Source organism: Herpailurus yagouaroundi, unplaced genomic scaffold, assembly GCF_014898765.1.
Source record: "Herpailurus yagouaroundi ecotype Mexico unplaced genomic scaffold, PumYag 67700, whole genome shotgun sequence".
NCBI lineage: Eukaryota > Metazoa > Chordata > Mammalia > Carnivora > Felidae > Herpailurus > Herpailurus yagouaroundi.
The window spans coordinates 1,124,322-1,145,855 of record NW_024420499.1 but is presented as its reverse complement, the minus strand read 5'-3'; the positions used below and the strand labels follow the sequence as shown (position 1 = coordinate 1,145,855).

The 21,534-nt window shown below is 38.2% G+C and overlaps 1 pseudogene; it reads left to right on the top strand.

Annotated features, from left to right (window-relative positions):
* LOC121025725 (tigger transposable element-derived protein 1-like) overlaps positions 1 to 21,534 on the top strand; it is a 32,740-nt pseudogene that overhangs the window by 10,388 nt on the left and 818 nt on the right.

The following is a 21,534-nucleotide window of genomic DNA, read 5'->3' as shown; positions in this document are numbered from 1 at the left end:
TGACGAGGGCTGGGTGACCACGAACCACACAGAATGGTCTCTCCATAGGAGCTATCTATACCACAATCAGCAATCAGGGAAATTAAGAAGCCATTGTAAAAAGCGCGGCACAAAAGTGTCGTACTACTTGAGCTATGATTTGGAAATCAGAGCACCACTGACAGACCTATTAGAGGCAGAACCACACCATGCTTTTGCCAGATCGATGTCATCAAAAGAAATGTTTCTTCTGCTGGTGTCTCTCCTGACACGTAATACAGTTACGAGTGTTAAGTGTTGGGTAAATTGCTCTCACTGGTGGAAAACTGAAACCTTAGCGACAAAGCGTTTTAGAAATGTAACTTTTGGTGCTAAACTTCCAGCAGCTGCCATTCAAAGGATGCAGATGAAACAGATATTGACTAAATCAGTGTACTGTATCTACCAAAGGACCTGAAGAAGACCTTATCACAAAGGCTACTTCAAAAAAAATACAGAAACTGAGATTATTTTTTAACAAAGGAGTCGATACCTGTAGATGATTTTAGTATAAAAAAGACTGACTTCGCCTGAGTGGCTCAATCGGGTGAGCGTCTGACTCCTGGTTTTGGTGCAGGTCATGATCTCGTGATTCGTGAGTTCGAGCCCCACGTCTGGCTCCCTGCTGTCAGCACAGAGCCTGCTTGGGATTCCCTCTCTCCCTCTCTCTCTGCCCCTCCCCGGCTCGTTCTCTCTGTCTCCCTCTCAAAATACATAATCTTAAAAAAATAAAAATAAAAAGGAGGGACTTAATAAAAAGTCCGTTGCCACTGCATTTTATACCTACCCTAACTTGCTGTATTTAAGAACTCAATATTTGAAATAATATTTATTGAGCACCTACAATATTCAAGGAATTGTGTGAAGGGAGTCAGACTTGGCCCTTGTCCTTGGAAAACCCACATTCTAACTGGGGATATAAGAGCTGGGGACAATTAATGACACAAAGTAACATGTAGCAAGTACTGATAAAGTCCTGGCTGGACTAGAAAGGACTCGGGGAAGGTTTAAGGAAGGACGTGGCATTTGAACTTGGCCTCAAAGAATGAACAAGGGCAAGCAAAAGCAAACTAATACTTGTAATTTTACACCAATTTGAAGTTTACAGAATACATTTACATATGTTTCTTCACTTCACTTTCCCAGCAATTCCTTCAAATAACTAGAGGAATATTTTCTTTATTCCACAGAAAAGAAAATTATAGATGAGACCACCGGCCTAGGAAGCCACAGAGATGGAAAAATGAACTCATGTATGTTTCACTCCAATCCTTCTGATCCAACATATCACCGTGACACTTCCAAAGGGATTTAGAAACACAGGAATTCTCATAAGAATATAGGAATGGGAGGGGCACCTGGGTGGCGCAGTCGGTTAAGCGTCCGACTTCAGCCAGGTCACGATCTCGCGGTCCATGAGTTCGAGCCCCGCGTCGGGCTCTGGGCTGATGGCTCGGAGCCTGGAGCTTGTTTCCGATCCTGTGTCTCCCTCTCTCTCTGCCCCTCCCCCGTTCATGCTCTGTCTCTCTCTGTCCCAAAAATAAATAAACGTTGAAAAAAAAAAAGAATATAGGAATGGGCATTTCAGGGGAAGAAAGCAGTATGAACAAAATCACATTGGAATAAATGGATATAAATACCTTAAGAGACTGCAAGCAATTTCATTTGGCTGGATCACAAAGAACATAAAGGAAGTAGAGAGACCAGGGAGCAAAGGGTGGGGGTTAGGACAAGCCAATAGATAATTTTGAATATCAGATGAAAGCATCTGTAGGCAATAGGCATCTAATTAAATTTTGAAAAAGACATGATTACAGCAGTGATTTATTAAAAATCACGCATTGGTTTGTAAGATTGAAATGGAGTTTGAAAAAGACTGGCAACTGAAATAAGGAAAATAAGGAGGTCATAATTGTCTAAGCCCCAACAATCTCAAAAATGCAGAAGTGACGGATAAAATGTAATCAATATCTTTTCAAATCAATACATGGCTGAGCTCGTAGGAAAGAAAGGAAAGTTCGCAGGGATTCAAACCGAAGGAAGAGCCAGAAAAGAAAATGATACCTTGAAGATCAGCACGCCAGAGCTCTGGCCCCTCTCCTTAGCTAAGAGGCTTGTATTTAATAATCTATCACCTGAGCATAGGCGACACATCCTTGGGCTAATACGAGGGAGAGAATTGTAACAGAACTTCCTTACCCCAAAAAACCTTAAATAACCCAATACTCCATGAAAGAGTAGATTAGAGAAAAATCTCCCCAATAGTAAAGGAAAATAACAAGAAAAATAGGCATGCCTCTGAGTAGATAAGAGCTTCCTAAGAGTAAGGTCTTATCAGCAGGTCTGACTATATCTACACCTAGTCTTCTGGTTTTAATGTATAGTAGTTACATGGCCCACGAAAACATGAACTGAGAAATTAACGTAACCTAATCCTTGGTTGGTAGTAAAGGCAAATGTCTTTCAGAATCCAGCACAGGCTTCCCAGGATTCCCACAAACTTACACTGATCCTGAATTCGCAATCCAAAATTATCATACATCTCATCACCAGGCAGGCCATCTCAAAGGCAGTGGCAGTGAGTCTGGTGGCAGTAGGATTCTTGCCTCTACCTACATTTCCACATGCACACGCACGCGCGCACACGCACACACGTACACACACACAATAAGCTCAGATAAACTCGCAACAACAAAAAACCCATGGACACCAAATCCAGGAGGTAAGGCGTGATGTCAAAGCCCAGAATATGAGTGAGTGGAACCAGATAATTTAGAACAGAAAGACCCACGGAATCACAGTTGTAAGGGAGCAAGAAACTGTGTGGGAAACAATAAAGGGGACATTTGGCAATCCCAGAAGCTGGGAAACACATCAATCACCAAAAATGCTCACCCTCAAAAGGAGCCTTCTCCATTCCAAACTGGGAAGGACCTATGTAGGCTCCGACTTGCCAGTGAGTATAAACAAACCATGAAAGGTGCTAGGGTGTCCTGAGCCCTCAGGGTTTGGAAATGCCCCATAGAATAACTTTTCCAGAAGACTATAATCCTCTACTAAAAAGAAACTGCTGGGGGCTCCTGGGGGCTCAGTCAGTTGAGCATCCAACTTCAGCCCAGGTCATGATCTCATGGTTCCTGAGTTCCAGCCCCTCATCGGACAGCACAGAGCCTGATTTGGATTCTCTGTCTCCATCTCTCTCTCTCGGCCCCTCCTCCTCTCTCTCTTTCTATCTCTCTCTCTCTCTTTTTCTCTCTCTCAAAAATAAATAAACATTAAAAAAATAAAATCAATAAATAAAGAGAAACTGTTGAAAGTAGAACACAAAAGTGTTAGAGTCAAAACACTGGGAGCAAGGAGAGAGAAAATTCAGATAATAATGAGGAAAAAGACAAGAGGTGCAGACAATATACAGTATGGAAGATGTGCACGCAGCAAGAGGGCATATTTTTATTACTTGACAATAAAATAGAAAGGAAGTCCTAGGGCCTTGAAGCTAGAAAGGCTATCCTGGCCCACACTAAGCCCCCAAAGCCTAAAAGGAAAGTCTATCTCGCTACGGCATGACAAGAAAAAAGAGAAAAGGAGGATGGTTGAAACTCAGACAAAGACAGGTAGAATTCAGACTAAAAAGCGTTACAAGAAACACTTTATAATACTAAGTCTACAATTCACAATGAAATCATCAATATTGTATAAGTAAATATTTTCCTGGTACCCTGGAATGCAAAGAATATCTTTTTTCCTAAGTGTTTATAAAACATTTCTGAAAACCGACTGCATATTTGGTTGTTGTGAAAAATCTCAATAATTTCAGAAAACGGAAATGGTACCGACAGATTTCTCTGACTACAGTGTGATAAAACTAGAAATTAGTACATTTTCTGGAAATTTGTTTAAAAGCATGTTGGTGGACAACATTTAGGTCAAAGCAGAAATATAAAACAAAAATTGGAGAATTTCTTGTAAATAAAAGCAATGGAATACAGTAAAAGGAGTTAGCAGTGGAAAATTATGGAATTAAATGACTATATTAACAAAATTGAAAAATCAAAATAAACTACTCAACCCAAAAAAAAATCCCAGAAAGTATTTTATAAAACCAAAAAAAAAAATTAAAGAATAAAATCATATTAGAAAATAGAAAACCATAGAAATCATACATAACAAAAAAGGTTCATTGGCAGAAAATATTTTGTAAATTTTTTTTAATGTTTTATTTATTTTTGAGACAGAGAGAGACAGAGCATGTGCAGGGGAGGGGCAGAGAGAGAGGGAGACACAGAATCCAAAGCAGGCTCCAGGCTCCCAGCTGTCAGCACAGAGCCCGACGCGGGGCTCGAACTCACGGACCATGAGATCATGACCTGAGCCGAAGTCCGGCACTTAACCGACTGAGCCACCCAGGGGCCCCTGGAAGAAAAATTTTAAATGATATATCATTAACCTATTTTGCACAAGTGTATGCAATGCCATTTTCAAATCTAGAAAAGTAATTCCCTAGGAAATACGGCTTACAAAATTCAATGGCAATCAAAATAAAAATACTAAACAGAGTATTTCCCATAAAGAAAAATAGAAACAATTGTAAGGAATTCACCTGCAAAAAATGCACCAGACCTGTTTAGCTTCCCAAGGAAACTCTACAAAACCTTTAAAGGTTTGTGAATCCCAATGCTTCTAAAACTATTACAGAGCATATAAAAAGGAAGAAAATTTGCAAATTATTTTTATATGGCAAGTATAACATTGATAACCAAATGTAAACTACAGTCTAGTGTCACTTATAAATATTTAATACAAAAATCTTACATAAAACATTAGCAAACAAAATCCAGCAGCACATTAAAAAATAACACATGATTTGGGATTACATAACTAATTGGGATTTATTTGAGAATGCAGTAGTGGTTCAACATAAAGAGCAAATGAACACAATTACCATATTAATAGAACTAAGAGGGGAAAAACACATTATCATCTTAATAAGATGCCTAAAAGGCATTCCGCTAAATTCAGCAACCATTCATTTTTTTAAAAACGTTAAATTAAATAGGAATCTATGTATACACTTCCATATGTAAAACCATCAGACTCCAAACCAGCATATTTCTCAATTGGTAAATGTCACAGACTTCCCCCACAAAACTACGGTTGCTCTCTCTATTATTACTTACATTGCATTAGATGTATTAGCCAATACAATTGGATAAGAGAAAACAATTGAGAATATGAATCCAGAAGAGGTAAAACTATCTCTATTTGCAGATGATGTGATTATATAACTGAAAACCCAAAAGAATAAATGGAAAATAGTATAAATGACAAAAAATTTAGTAAAGTAACAATCTATATAATTAAGATACAGAACACAATAGGCTTTATATATAAAGCCAAGTAAGTGAAAAGAAAATCTAAGACGTTGATGAAAGAAAATGAAGAAGACACAAATAAATGGAAAGATATTTTGTGTTCATGGATCAGAAGAGTTAATTGATAAAATGTCCCTACTACCAAAGCCCTCTACAGATCCAATGCAATCCCTATCAAAATCCCAATGGCGTTTTTCACAGAAAAAACTATCCTGAGGCACCTGGATGGCTCAGTCAGTTGAGCATTTGGGCTCAGGTCCTTGATCCCAGGGTTGTGGGATTGAGCCCCACAACAGGCTCCGTGCTGAGCATAGAATCTGCTTAAGATGGTCTCTCTCTCTCTCTCTCTCAAAAAAAAAAATTATAAAAAAGAAAAAGAAAAAGATATTATCCTATTATTTATATGGTACTACATAAGTCCCTGGATAAGCAAAGAAATTTTGAGAAAGAGCAAAGCTGGAGGCATCACACTTCCTGATTTCAAATTATATGACAAAGCTATAGTAATGACACTATTATGGTACTGTCGTAAAAATAGACACATAAGCTAATGGAACAGAATCAAGGACCCAGAAATATACCCTCACATGTACGGTCAACTAGTATTTGACAAGGGATCCAAGAATATTCAGTGGGGAAAGGATAGTCTCTTCCACAATGGTGTTGGAAAACCTGGATATTCACAGGCAAAAGAATGAAATCGGATCCTTATCTTACATCACTCACAAAAGTTAACCCAAAACGGATTAAGGATTTAAATGTAAGACCTGAATCCATAAGCCTCCTGGAAAGAAGTAGGGGAAAAGCTCCTTGATTTCAGTCTTGGCAATGATTTTTTTTTTTTTTTTTTTTGATATAACACAAAAAGCAAAAGCAACAGAAAGCAAAAATCAATGAGGGACTACATCAGACTAAAAAGCTTCTGCCTAGCAAAGGAAGCAAGCAACAAAATGAGAAGGCAACCCTATGTAGTGGGGGGAAATATTTGCAAATCATGTATGTGATAAAGGATAAATATCCAAAATTTATGAAGAACTCCTATAACTCAACATCAAAAACCCCACAAATAATCCCATTAAAAAATGGTCAGAGAACGTGAATACACATTTTTCCAAAGAAGACATACAGATGGCCAACTGGTACATGAAAAGATGCTCAACATCATTAATCATCAGGGAAATGCAGATCACAACCACAGTGAAATATCGCCTCATGCCTTGTTAGAATGGCTATTATCGAAGACAAGAGATAAAAAATGCTGATGAGAATCTGAAGAAAAGGGAATCCTGGTGCACTGTTGGAACTACATGATTCAGCCATCCCACTTCTGGGTATATATCCAAAGGAAAAGAAATCATTGTGTCAAAGAGATATCAGCACCATATATCTGTATATACATATATATATACACACACACATATATATGTATATATATATGGTATATATGTATGTATATATACATGCACACACACATATATATGTATATATGTGTACATATGTGTACATATACATATACGTATATGTATATATATATGTGTGTGTGTGTAATATATATATATATCCATAATGGAATGTAATTCTTATGTGATATATATTATTCAGCCATAAAAAGAAGAAAATCCTGCAATTCACAACAGGATGGATACCGGCTTTGAAGGCATTAGGCCTGAAATCATTCAGACAAAGACTAATCTTCTATCATTTCACTTATATGTGGAATTGAAAAATGAAATTCAAACTCATAGAAAAAAGATCAGATCTGTGGTCACCAGAGATGGTTGGGGGGGGAGGGGGAAGAGGGAATCAAATGAAGGTGGTCAAAAGGTCAAAACAACCTTTTAGTTATAGAATAAATAAGTACCGGGGATGTAATGTACAGCATGATGACTATAGTCAACACCACTGTATGATGTATTTGAAAGTCGCTAAGAGAGTAAATCCTAAAAATCCTCATCACAGGGGAAAAAAAAATTTGTAGGAACTGTACAAGGTGATGGATGTTACCTAAACTTACCGTGACAATCGTTTTGCAACATTACATATGTCGAGTCATTATGTTGTGTACTTTAAACTTACATAGGGCTCCATGTCAGTTATGTCAAAATAAAAGTGGGAGAAAACCTAAAGACCCTAACTGCCCTTCAATAGGAGAAGAGATAAATTGTGGTTGCATTCATGCAATGGGCTACTATGCACAATATAAATGGATATTGCACATCTGCAGCCATCGATATAGATGAATATTAAAAATGTTGGCTCATGGGGCGCCTGGGTGGCTCAGTCGGTTAAGTGTCCAACTTCGGCTCAGGTCATGGTCTCACAGCTCATGGGTTGGAGCCCTGTATCGGGCTCTGCGTTGACAGTTCAGAGCCTGGAGCCTGCTTTGGATTCTGTGTCTCTCTCTCACTCCGCTCCTCTCCGCCTCATGCTCTGTCTCTCTCTGTCTCTCAAAATTAAATACACATTAAAAAATTAATTATTACATAATATACTGGCTTAATGAAGTATAAATTGTGAGACCTTGTTATAAGGCCTAGGATTACGGCAGACTTGAATTTAGCCCGGCCATTGGGGAATCTTTCAGAGAAAAATTGCCACGGAACAATAGGGCCAGCTGCCATATTGGGAAGAGTGAAGGAATGACTTCAAGGTAAGGAAGTAAAGGCATTGAGTATATTTTAGTTTTTCTAGAACTTTGGCCCAAAAGAATCTATAGAGTTAGAGGGTAGCAAAGGCAAGGCAGGGATTTTTAAAACGGGATCATAGGTCTAGGCTGAGGAAAAATCTATTTTGAAACCTATGCATAGGAAAAAGTTCAAATCCTAACAGTGATATTTGGTATGCCCAGATGGTGCATCAGTTCCATATGGATACAGATTCGCCTGAGGAAGGAGTAGAGATTCTTCTCTGCAACTCTACTAATAGTAAAGAGGAGAGGAGGGCAAAGACCCAGAGATTGTGGTTGTGAAGCAGTGTGTATAAAAAAACAAAAACCTCTGGGGAACAAAAGAATCTATCTTCTGAGCAGTAAATTAACGACATTGATCGTACCATTGGAAGAACGACTATTGTAAAAAATGCAAATACATACAAACAGGGTATATCATGGGTCCACTTACTTCTCTAAATGATTGGAATATTCACGTAACACGACCTGTAACGACAGTGTAAATTCTTTCCTTCTAACACAGCATAAAAATATAGTCTGCTAGATCCTCTGGATTGGACAAAGGTATACCTTGGTTTTTAAGTCAACTGCGGTATTTGTGTGACTGTGTAACACGGTTGGACGACCTCCATGCATTCTGCTAGGTTTAGAATCTCTGGAAGTCTCTGTAGTCGTTGAGATTCTCACCACTAGATGGCGATGCTGAGGAGCAAGGACTTCAAGAAGGTCTCTGACCACCACTTTCCATCAACAGACGTGTTTCATCAGACCAGAAATGGTTTATCTGTATTCTAACGGGTAACTTAAGTAACCAATTATTAAGTGCCCAAGTCTGAGACACGGTGGAATATGAAAACAACACAAGGAGCAAAGAGTTAAAAAGAACAATCTGTTTAGCACCGATGAAGTTTCTACCTCACTACACATGCTTTCAGAATGACTGTTTCAGAAAAAGCTGAATGTGTCCTCTCAAAATGATGACTCATTTTGAAGTCACCTTGAAACTTTAATGGCTCCCAGTGTGAGCAAGTCCTCAAGTGCCATAGCCTGTGTCTACTGGCTGGTACCCAAGGTGAAGCCACATTAGATGGGTAGACACATAAGCCACGCAGGCATGGATCTAAACACTGTGTCTTTTCTGATGTCGGCCTCCTTTTTGATATGTTTGGTTTCATTTAGTAAATAGTCGAAACTCCACTTCCAAAATTGGCCTTACATTAACTGTCAGGAAACCATGATTATATCCTGATGTTCTGCTTTCTGAAAAAACCAACCAACAAACAAACTTAGCTGGGTTTCAGTGGCTGCTAAGAAACTGTAAGAAATTGCTAAGAAATTGAGTGTGCTGGAGCTGGAGCAAGGTTCTTTTACCCTCTCCTGCCACTTTCCTTCCTTCCCAGAAAGGACATCTGCAGACAATATTTGACTGGGGACACTATTCCCTCAGCTAATAAGTCACTGGTGGATGTTACTCATCTGCAGAATAGCAGCCAATGTGTTTTAAAGAAATAGATGCTAATAGCCTTCCCTTTACCGGCAAGGTGTTTCTCTCGCCTGAAAAGTAGAAAATACAAAATAATAACTGACTACGCAAATTTCCCCAAGCATAAGAGAAAATAATTCTTTTGGCTTTCCTATTACCCCTTTAAGATATGTTCTTTCTCTCCCAGATAAACTTGGCAGCTAACGAGAGGGTCAAAAATAACTGAAATACCAACTCTGAGTGACTGAAAAGATGGCGAGGCCAATTATGTAAAATAGTGAAGCAGGTTTAGAAGAGAATTTAATGTGATGTTGGTGGCAGGTAGATCCTGGAAAAGATTTGCTAAAAAAGATGGTAAAGGAGCTCTGTATATGAAAATACTACCCCGTAGATGGGGCGCCTGGGTGGCTCAGTCAGTTGGGTGTCCGACTTCAGCTCGGGTCACGATCTTGCAGTCTGTGAGTTCAAGCCCCATGTCGGGCTCTGAGCTGACAGTTCAGAGCCTGGCGTCTGCTTCGGATTCTGTGTGTGTGTCTCTTTCTCTCTCTGCCCCTCCCCAGCTCTCACTGTGTCTCTCTCTCACAAATAAAGTAAAAACATAAAAAAAAAAAAAAAAGAAAATACTACCCCATAGAATAAAATCTCAGATAAGATATCCAATATTGACAGAACATTTAGAATATCCAATACTCATATAAATATTCAATACTGAGAGGGCAGGTAAAAGTCAAATGCCCTTCCAATAATTTTTTTCGGTACTATATAATTCATGCTTCTTACACAGGTTTCTGCTCACAAAAGCCCCAAATACGCAAGCAGTCCGTTAAAAGCACCACTCAAATGCTTTCAAAATTCCGTAACTTATGGGGGGGCGGGAGTGGAAATGTCAAGTGTTTGAAACAAATCAAACTGTGACTGCATATAAAGGAAGTTATTTTACTTTTTTTTTTAATCCTGCCATTTATTTTCATCCTCCACAATAGCACGGTCCATTAGTTTCTATTTTCTAAGATAACTAAGGTTGGCATTATCTTCATACAATTTCCATAAACACTCGGTGAGAGTTTTCCACCTACTAAATGCAACACATAGAATTTGGAATTTTATTAAGATATTATCACAAAGTTCCAGACCATTGTTCCCCCAAATTAAAGGCTTACCTCTATGATTTGAAATTCCTTTCTGTGTCACAGTATTTGTCTTGTAGCTTTATCAGAATCCTAGCTTTAAAAGGCTAAGCTTGGGGCGCCTGGGTGGCTCAGTCGGTTGGGTGTCCGACTTCGGCTCAGGTCATGATCTCGCGGTCCGTTGAGTTCGAGCCCCGCGTCGGGCTCTGTGCTGACAGCTCGGAGCCTGGAGCCTGCTTCGGGTTCTGGGTCTCCCTCTCTCTCTGCCCCTTCCCTGCTCATGCTCTGTCTCTATCTCTCAAAAATAAATAAACATTAAAAAATTTTAAAAGACAAAGCTGCATTAAAATTTTTTTTTAAATAAAAGACAAAGCTGCATTGATGTCGATTTCCATAATTAAGAATATGATTTCTATCTCTTAAAAGAAATGTAAATGTCCTCAACCATGAGCGAGTAGAGTGAGATCTGCCCCCACTTCTGTGGGTTGAATTTTAAAGATAAGCACAACAGAAATTACTAATTTTCCCAAAGTCACACTATCTGTAATTGTAGTAGCTGACACCACGTGATAAATGGCACCCATGTCACATTTATACTCAATGGAGTCTAACTCCCACAAGTGAGACAGTCTGTGTGTCCATATGTTTCCTAAAATTTGATAACGATGGTGTTGGATATAAGGATGATGATGATGATGATAAAATTCATTCATTCGTTAAGCACATTGTTTGGGTCTTTTTAATGTTTGTTTCTTTGTTTTTGTTTGTTTTGTTTTGTTTTGAGAGAGACAGAGAGAGAGCATGAGCAGGGGAGGAGCAGAGAGACAGGGAGAGAGACTCTCAAGCAGGCTAAGCGCTGTCAGCACGGAGCCCAACACGGGGCTGGAACTCACCAACAGTGAGATCGCGACCTGAGCCAAAACCAAGAGTCCGCCTCTTAACTGACTGAGCCACCCAGGCGCCTCAAGGTGGGGCCTATATTCTTATGTAAGTAGGTTATCTCCTAAGGAGAATTAACCCCAAACTAGCCTTTCTGCAGCGTCAGAATTTATCTTTAAAAAACAAAAACAAAAAAGCGTTTTTAATTTACAAACCACAACAGTCATCCATTTAAAGTGTACAATTCAGTGTATCTTAGTGCATTTATTGTTCTGTACAACTATCGCCAGAATCTAATTTTAGAACGTTCTCAACACCCCAAAATGAAACTCTATCTGCACCCATTAACAGGCAGCCCCCATCTCCCACAACTGCTCAGCCCTGAGTCATATGATATGGTGTCCTTGTGGTTGACTTACGTCATGGTAGTATAAGGTTTTCAAGGTTCATCCATGTTGGAGATGTATCAGTAGTTCATTCTTTTTCACTGCCAAATAACAGCCCATTGTACACATATATCACATTTTTGTCTTAAGACAACATGGGTTTTTTTCGTGTGGGTTTGTTTCTCCTAATGAGTCTGTATGCCTGTTTGAACTTCCATTGCCAGTGGAATAATATTTTTGAAACACTTAAATAGAAAAATGCAGGTCAGGGGCGCCTGGGTGGCGCAGTCGGTTAAGCGTCCGACTTCAGCCAGGTCACGATCTCGCGGTCCGTGAGTTCGAGCCCCGCGTCAGGCTCTGGGCTGATGGCTCAGAGCCTGGAGCCTGTTTCCAATTCTGTGTCTCCCTCTCTCTCTGCCCCTCCCCCGTTCATGCTCTGTCTCTCTCTGTCCCAAAAATAAATAAACTGAAAAAAAAATTAAAAAAAAAAAAAAGAAAAAAGAAAAATGCAGGTCAAACTCAGGAATGGTGATGTTAGTATTTACGGCTCTTTTCAAGGTGTAACAAAATGTACAGTTGGAAGATAGTGTGGGTCTAAAAACTTAAAACTTTTAATTAACCGATCTTCTAATTTCCTTTTTCTTTCTAGATGGCATAGGGTGTATATATATATTATATATATATATAAATTTATAATATACACACAATGTATTTTATATTTTTATATATAATATGTGTATTATATATTATGCATACATTTCTGTATTATACATATATATTCCATATTTTATATGGAATACAAGTATATATTTCTAATATGAATATACATTTATGTAAATATATTAAAAGGGCCAACTATAACCACTGTATAAATACGTGAATCCATCAGAATGTTTCACATGAACATGACTCTTATTTGCATCACTGGAAATTAAGTTTTGATTTTCTAACTGCTATTAAACTTGGTCTTAAGGAAAGCTTTTCCTAGGTGATGGTATCATATGAGGCAGCTTCTAATCTTTATTGAGTGAATAACATTTTAATTTCAAATGAAATTATATATAAATGATGTAAATACATAACAGGTGCAAAACTTACAGCATAAATTGAAATGTAAGTGCTGTTATTTTCTGCTTAGGCTTTAAGGTCCTAAAAAGAGATAATGAGAACCTGCAGAGGTAAGTTAAAAAAGAAAATAAATCTTCTGGGTTTTTTTTAGTTGTTGTTGTAACGAACAGCCATGTTCTTTTTATACTAAACTCTCGGTCAGACTAGAAAATGACATAAAGTAAATAAGAATTTAAAGTAATAGTGGAAATTGTCAAATCAAATTATTTGAAGTTATGTCGATTTTAAACCAAGGGTTACACCCGAATAAATATATGGACCCTGCATTATCGAAAAGAATAAGTGAATAAATTAACACTGTAGTAGTGCTTGGGGAAACATAACATATGTATAATCTGTTTTGTTATGATGTGTATTTTCTTTTATTGTGTGTTAAAACAAGCTGTTGCACTCCGTTTAAGTAAGAGCTTCTATTAGGTCTTGGGAAAACTCATTCTTCCTATCTATGCAAGAGGTTTACTTTCCTCATGTGTATTAAAGAGCTTATATAATTCACATCCCTTTTGGTTATATATTGTGTTTTTTTTAGGACTGGGTGATTAATGCTCTTTATTTATTTATTTTTTTTGCTGGCTTTTCTTTTTTTTTTTTTTAATATGAAATTTACTGTCAAACTGGTTTCCGTACAACACCCAGTGCTCATCCCAACAGGTGCCCCCCCAATGCTCTTTAGACTATAACGATAGATCTAAACCACATACCAAGTTTGGCTTTTACCTCGTATCTGATTTCAGTGCACCTCCAAAGCACACCTCTTACTTCTCGTCTTTGTTCCAACCTGCAAAATTATGACCTAGTTAATTGCAACACATTTTCTGTATTTTAAAAATTCCTCAAAGTACTTTACTCACACAAGTATGCAGTTTTAAGTCAAATAGCACTCTTCGAAGTCAGTGTCTCTCAAACTTGGCTGCACATTGTCAACATCTGGAAAGCTTTAAAAACCTAGGTGCCCCCTTCACACTTTCAGAGAAGTCTTATCACACTCTCAGAGAACTTCATATAATCCGTGTGGTGAGTGGTGCTTTGGCATCAGGACTTTTTCACAGCACCCCGGGTGATTCCAACGTGCAACCAATGCTCGGAACCACTGTTCTAGGAGTTTACATTAAACAGAGGCAATTTCCTGCAGCAACTCCCATGACGAACAAGATATGCTATAACAACATTGTCCCACTAGCTCTTATATTTGGGGGATTCACCAGAAACAGAAATGGAAGTTGAGAGGGCGAATTTCATCCACACGGAGTGTAGTCGTGTTTCGAGAAGAGCCAGAATTTCAATCAAATGATGCTGAGTAGAATTGCAGGCTTTTGTGGTCACTGCTGTTGTTTAATTAGCTAAAATTAAAATACTCCCTAAAAGACAGAAAATTCTACATCATCGTTCAGCAGTGTGAAGCTGTTTAGAAGCACTTTCTTGATTCGGATTTATGGGGCAAAATTGTAGAGACTTATGACTTCCTATGAGCCATCTGGAGATGTGCCACCAGATGGCATGTGGGTGGCAGTGATCGTATGGCTTAAATAGAAAATTTCAAATGAATTTCAGATAACTAAATCAAAGAGATTATATCATGTTTCCCCAGAGACTCATGATTTTTCTATTGAGCTAGAGCTATATTAAGTCGAGCCTAAAACTAAATTAAACCCTGGCGATTATATGTTAAAGAGTAGCACCCAGCTCTGATTTAGGTGTAATTTAATTGAATTATTTCCACAATGTTTTCTCAAAGTATTTAATGTATTTGCTCACATACGAAGGGCTTATAATAAAAAGCAATAGCTCCTTACTCCCCAGAAGAAACCAGTCTAACTGTTTTTCTGTTGGTGACTTACATGTTTCGTAATTTGTCTACATGGTACATGAGAAAAACCAACATATGTGTAGAAGTTAGCAATATTTTCAAAAACTTTAATGGCTGGCAACTACTGTTTTAATGTAACACTGGATCTATATCTAAACTAGAGAAGAAGTCATCCTGATTTTAAACTGACTTTTCCATGATATTACTCTACTCCCAGACCCCATATTATACCTCTTTGAGATACTCAAAGCACTACACATTCTTCTGTTCTTGACAGAAGTCTCTTGACTACCATTGACTTCCGTTTTCTGCTAACTGGTGCTTGACTCGTACCTTATAATTAACTACCCTCCGTTTATTTCGCTAATGTAGAAATTGGTGTTTTGCTCCACATAACTTTCCAAAATCCAGTGGTGAGAGGGGTGTGGGCTCACTGAGTATATGAAGACCATTTTCTCCCCAATTAGGGAAAATTTTACCTACAAAAAGGGTTGGATTTATCATATTCCAAGATATTGCTACTAGATGTTTATGGTTTAATCATTTGATCCACATAGAAAAAGTGGTGTTTCCACCAAAAGTTTTAGCAAGATGTTAAATGCATTTCCAAATTTTCCCTTAGCATACTTTCTAAAAAGTTTTCAAATTATGAACCTTTATCCATTATGTTTTTGATGTGTTATGACCAGAGGAAACCTTCCCTCCTTCCCTCTCTCTCTTTCTTATAAATATGTATAGATATGTAATTCACAAAAATTAAAAATATTTTAAAATTCATTTTTCTAGAACATTGATTTTTTTTATTTATTTTATTTTATTTATTTATTTTTGAGAGACAGAGCATGAGCCGGGGGCGGGGTGCAGAGAGAGGAGAGGGAGGAAGATAGAAAATCCCAAGCAGGCTCCCCGCTGTCAGCACAGAGCCTGATGTGGGGCTTGAACTCGTGAACCATGAGACCATGACCTGAGCCAAGATCAAAAGTTGGACGCTTAACCGACTGAAGCATCCAGGTGCCCCTAGAACATAGATTAAAAAAAAAAAAAAAAAAAAACAGATTTAAACAAAGAATCACAGTTTTCCTCCTGAATTATAAAATAATTTATTTAAAATAGTCAATCAAGAAAAAAAGCCGCATGAGACAAGGAAACAACAAAATCTACTGGGGCTACTATCCAAGCAGAGGTAGAAACACCACATTTTAGTCCCTGGAAAGGTATGGAAGTTGGTGATGGGGCCACAGCAAATAGGATAGAAAAAAAAAAAAAAAAAAGGTTAAAAACCCATAAATACCATCTACAAAATTAGGTTTAAAACTATTTTTAAAAATACCCCAAAATGAGTGGTTAGGGACAGACTACTTGTCTGCAGCCTACATAGTATGACTATATTAAAAAGTGGAGACAGGCAGATAAGAGAACAATTCCCAATCACTAATAGATTCTCTAAAGAGTGGTAGGCAAATTTGAGAACAGGTAATGAAACTGGGAACGGGGGCACCTGGGTGGCTCCATCGGTTAAGTGTCCGATTTCAGCTCAGGTCATGATCTCCCGGTTCGTGAGTTCGAGCCCTGCATCGGGCTCTGTGCTGACGGCTCGGAGCCTGGAGCCTGCTTCCGATTCTGTGTCTCCCTCTTTCTCTGCCCCTCCCCCACTTGCACTCTGTCTCTCTCTCAAAAATAAATAAACTGTAAAAAATAATAATAAATAAAATAAAGAGAGAACTCCCTTCTTTAAAAAAAAAAAAAGAAACTGGAAATGATCTTTGTACACTCCAATTCACATATAAAGCAAAGGGTCCTTGGTGAGATCTGAAATTGCTGTAACAGTCTAGAAAACAACCGACTAAAGCTATCCTCAAGGACAAAACTTCACATTGAGAAGAAATCGTTGAGAGAAGAAATCGTTGAGAGTGGAATCCAAAATAACAAAGACAGAGACAACAGCGGTGAAGAAGAAAGGTTCAGAAAAAGTAAGTGAGACAGAGGCATTCCAACTCTAATTCTATGATGTTAAAACTCAAAAAAAAAAAAAAAAACCTAATGATGATCTTTGCTAGAAAACACAAGGAAACTTGGCCAAGTGAAGGAATCTTGAACTCTTTTCAGGTGTTTCTGAACAGCCAATCCTAAACAATTGTGTTAGAGCATGGATTTATTTTTGGCTTGATCTCTCTTAGTTGATATCACTAAATAATTATGCCTCTAAGTCACAGCATAATAAACTCATTGGATGCAGAATAAAGGCAAAGATAATCCAACATCTTTATAATAATAATTCTTCTAAAAAACTAAAATAACAGCATCACAGATATTATAAACTATAATTCAATAAAACCTTTAAAAACAGAAAAAGAGACTTGGAACTGCATATTGAAAGGGCACGTTATGTTTCTGGAGAAATTGACTTGAAACAGCCCAGCTTGAGACATTTACTAGTAAAATTATTCTACCGCAGAGAAGTGAGAAAAAAATCATCCAGGAAAAATCACTAAGTCAAATCACGTTATCATCAGCCATTTCAACAGCAGTACCAAATATCAAAAGTGAGAAAGGAGCAACATACTTAAGATACTCAGAGAAAAAGTAAACCTAGGATTTTATATTTAATCAAACTGATTTTTCAATTCACAAAACCTACAAACAAACTTATACAGAACTATCATATGGAACCGTATGGCTGGATAGACATTCATATAAAGACTGCTGGTGAGCTTTAAACTGAGTTTTACAAATAACCCAGTGAAGAAATGGGCAGAAAACATGAATAGACACTTCTCTAAAGAAGACACCCGGATGGCCAACAGGCACATGAAAAGATGCTCAACGTCGCTCCTCATCAGGGAAATACAAATCAAAACCACACTCAGGTATCACCTCACGCCAGTCAGAGTGGCCAAAATGAACAAATCAGGAGACTATAGATGCTGGAGAGGATGCGGAGAAACGGGAACCCTCTTGCACTGTTGGTGGGGATGCAAATTGGTGCAGCCACTCTGGAAAACAATGTGGAGCTTCCTCAAAAAATTAAAAATAGACCTACCCTATGACCCAGCAATAGCACTGCTAGGAATTTACCCAAGGGATACAGGAGTACCGATGCATAGGGGCACTTGTACCCCAATGTTTATAGCAGCACTCTCAACAATAGCCAAATTATGGAAAGAGCCTAAATGTCCATCAACTGATGAATGGATCAAGAAATTGTGGTTTATATACACAATGGAGTACTATGTGGCAATGGGAAAGAATGAAATATGGCCCTTTGTAGCAACGTGGATGGAACTGGAGAGTGTGATGCTAAGTGAAATAAGCCATACAGAGAAAGACAGATACCATATGGTTTCACTCTTAGGTGGATCCTGAGAAACTTAACAGAAACCCATGGGGGGAGGGGAAGGGAAAAAAAAAAAAAAAAAAGGAGGTTAGAGTGGGAGAGAGCCAAAGCAGAAGAGACTCTTAAAAACTGAGAACAAACTGAAGGTTGATGGGGGGTGGGAGGGAGGGGAGGGTGGGTGATGGGTATTGAGGAGGGCACCTGTTGGGATGAGCACTGGGTGTTATATGGAAACCAATTTGACAATAAACTTCATATATTGAAAAAAATTTTTTTAAATTTAAAAATAAATAAATAAACTGAGTTTTACCATTGAACTAAGAATAATATTGAATGTTGTTCAACACTGAATACTGTTGTACAAGAATAGAATATACAATGGCTATATGCTCTAACAATTTTGATAAAATACAAGTGTAAAAAAGAAGACTATGGATAGAGCCTATGAAAAATTAACAATTATAATAAACATGTTGATTCCCATATAGTTGTGACCATGAATAAAATGATATAACTTTAAATTAAAATCTAGTGAAAATAAAGAAGGACGAGATTAGCTAATTCCTAAGTTGTTCATAGGAGGGAACCAATATTCTATAACCAAAAATAAGACAGCTAACAGTATTATATAAAGGTGTTTATAAAAAGATATCAATTAAAATCAAACATTCCTATATACTCAAAATATACCCTCCTTATATTAAAATAGACAAACAATGGAAGAATAAACTTAATCTGTTAAATGGTTCTGCATAGTAGGTGATAAAAAATAAGATAAAGGGGGAGAAATAAAAGGGCTTCTTTTTAAGTACATCTTGTTTTCTGTAGTGGATTTTAGAACCATGTAAATATTTCATACACCTATAAACCAAAACTAATTTTTACTTTTATTTTCTTTGTAAATTTATTTATTTGTTTGTTTGTTTTGAGAGAGAGAGAGAGAGAGAGAGAGGGAGCCGGGAAGGGGCAGAGAGAGAGAGAGAGAGAGGGAGAGAGACAGAATCCCAAGCAGAGCCAGACATGGGGCTCAATCCCGAGAACCGTGAGATCATGACCTGAGCCGAAATCAAGAGCCAGATGCTTCACCGACTGAGCCACCCAGGTGCCCCTCAAAAATAACTTTTAAATCCATAGAAATAAACATTTTAAAAAAGAAACTATATTTTTTACCCAACTGGTGCCCTCACCACACAGTAAAGTACATTAAATTAAAACATTAAACAAAGTGACATTAAAACACAGTAATATGATTGAACATCCCTAGTGAGATATAACTTCAGTAAAAATGTAACTTCAGGAAAATCTTAAATTGTATTCAGCAATCATACTGTGAGCAATAATGACAGTATTATTCTGAGGCTGATGTGTGGATACTGTGGTAAAAACAAAGGAGGGCTACTTAATTCTGTCATCCTCTGTGTCCTTGAGAACTGAGATTGTTGGCATGGGAGAAATAAATATGTAAGATAACAAGATCAGGTAAAAATTCTGTAGACCAGTGTCATTGATGGTAAAAGCCAAGTGATAAGCCAATAGCAGTGAAGCCCTTTAGGGCCCAAACTGTGGTCTTGAGATGCCTTTTCCCGTTCAAAGGAACCAGGACTACGTGAATATCTAATTCTATATCAGCGGCAGGAAATATACCAGATGAACCTGAAACAACTTGTCCTGACAAATAGAACAGAAACAATCAGCGACGACTAGTGGTGTGGCAAAAGGGAACAATGACAGCTATGGGTGTGGTAAAAAGTAATGTCACAAATCAAGAGTCAACCTGAAGAAGGTCCCACTGGGCAAAGACAGACCAAAAGACCGGAACATCAATATGGACGGTAATGTCAATGGATTGAAACATGAAATATTTTCAAGCTCATCAGTTGCCAGTACGGGCATACCTCACTTTATCGTGCATTGCTTTATTGCCCTCTACAGATATTCCGTGGGTTTTTTTTTCTTTTACAAACTTAAGGTTTGTGACAACCCCTCATGGAGCAAGTCTGTGGCTGCCACTTTTCCAACAGCATTTGCTCACTTTATGTCTCTATGTCACATTCTGGTAATTGTCACAATATTTCAGACTTTTTTGTTAGTATTATATTTGTTATGGTGATCTGCAATTAGTGATCTCTGATGTGACTATTGTAATTGTTTTGGGGCCCCATGACCTGCACCCATGTGATGGTGAACTTAATCGATAAATGTGTATCTTCTGACTGTTCCACCAACCAGCCATTCCCCTCTCTCTCTTCCTCTGCTTGGACCTCCCTGTTCCCTGAGACATACCAATAGCAAAATTAGGCCAATGAATAACCCTACAGTGGCATCTAAGTATTCAAGTAAAAGGAAGAGTCACATGTCTCTCACGTTAAATCAAAAGCTAGAAGTTATTACGCTTAGCGAGGAAGGCATTTTGAAAGCTGGGATAGGAAAAAAGCTAGGCCGCTTGCACAAAACAGTTAATTGGCCAAGTTGTGAATGCCAAGGAAAAGTTCTTGAACGAAATTAGAAGTGCAACTCCAGTGAACACACAAATGCTAAGAAAGCAGCCTTATTGTTGATATGGAGAAAGATTTAGTGTTCTGGATCGAAGATCTGATCAGCCCCAGCATTTCCTTAAGCTGAAGCCTAATCCAGAGCAATCCAGAAGATCTAGTTAAGATGATCAATGAAGGTTGCTACATGAAGAACAGATCTTTAATCTTTATATTGGAAGACGGTGCCACCTAAGACTTTCATAGCTAAAGAGGAGAAATTGGTGCCTGACTTCAAAGTTTCAAAGCACAGGATGACTCTCTTGTAAGGACTAATGCAGCTGGTGACTTTAAATTGAATTCAATGTTCATTTCCATCTCAAATATCCTAGGGCCCTTAAGAATGCTGCTGAATCTACTTTGCCTGTATTCTTTGGATGATGCAACAAAGCCTGGATGACAGCACATCTGTTTACATGTTTTACTGACTATTTTAAGTCCACTGTTGAGACCTACTGCTCAGAAAAAGGATTTCTTTCAAAATATTACTGCTCGTAGACAATGCGTCTGGTCACCCAAGAGCTCTGACGGAGATAGACAATGAGATTAATGTTGTTTTCATGCCTGCTGATACATGGATTGAGAAGTAATTTCAACTTTCAAGTCTTGTTATTTAAAAAATTCATTTTGGGGGCGCCTGGGTGGCTCAGTCGGTTAAGCGGCCGACTTCGGCTCAGGTCATGATCTCGCGGTCCGTGAGTTAGAGCCCCGCGTCGGGCTCTGTGCTGACAGCTCAGAGCCTGGAGCCTGTTTCGGATTCTGTGTCTCCCTCTCTCTCTGACCCTCCCCCGTTCATGCTCT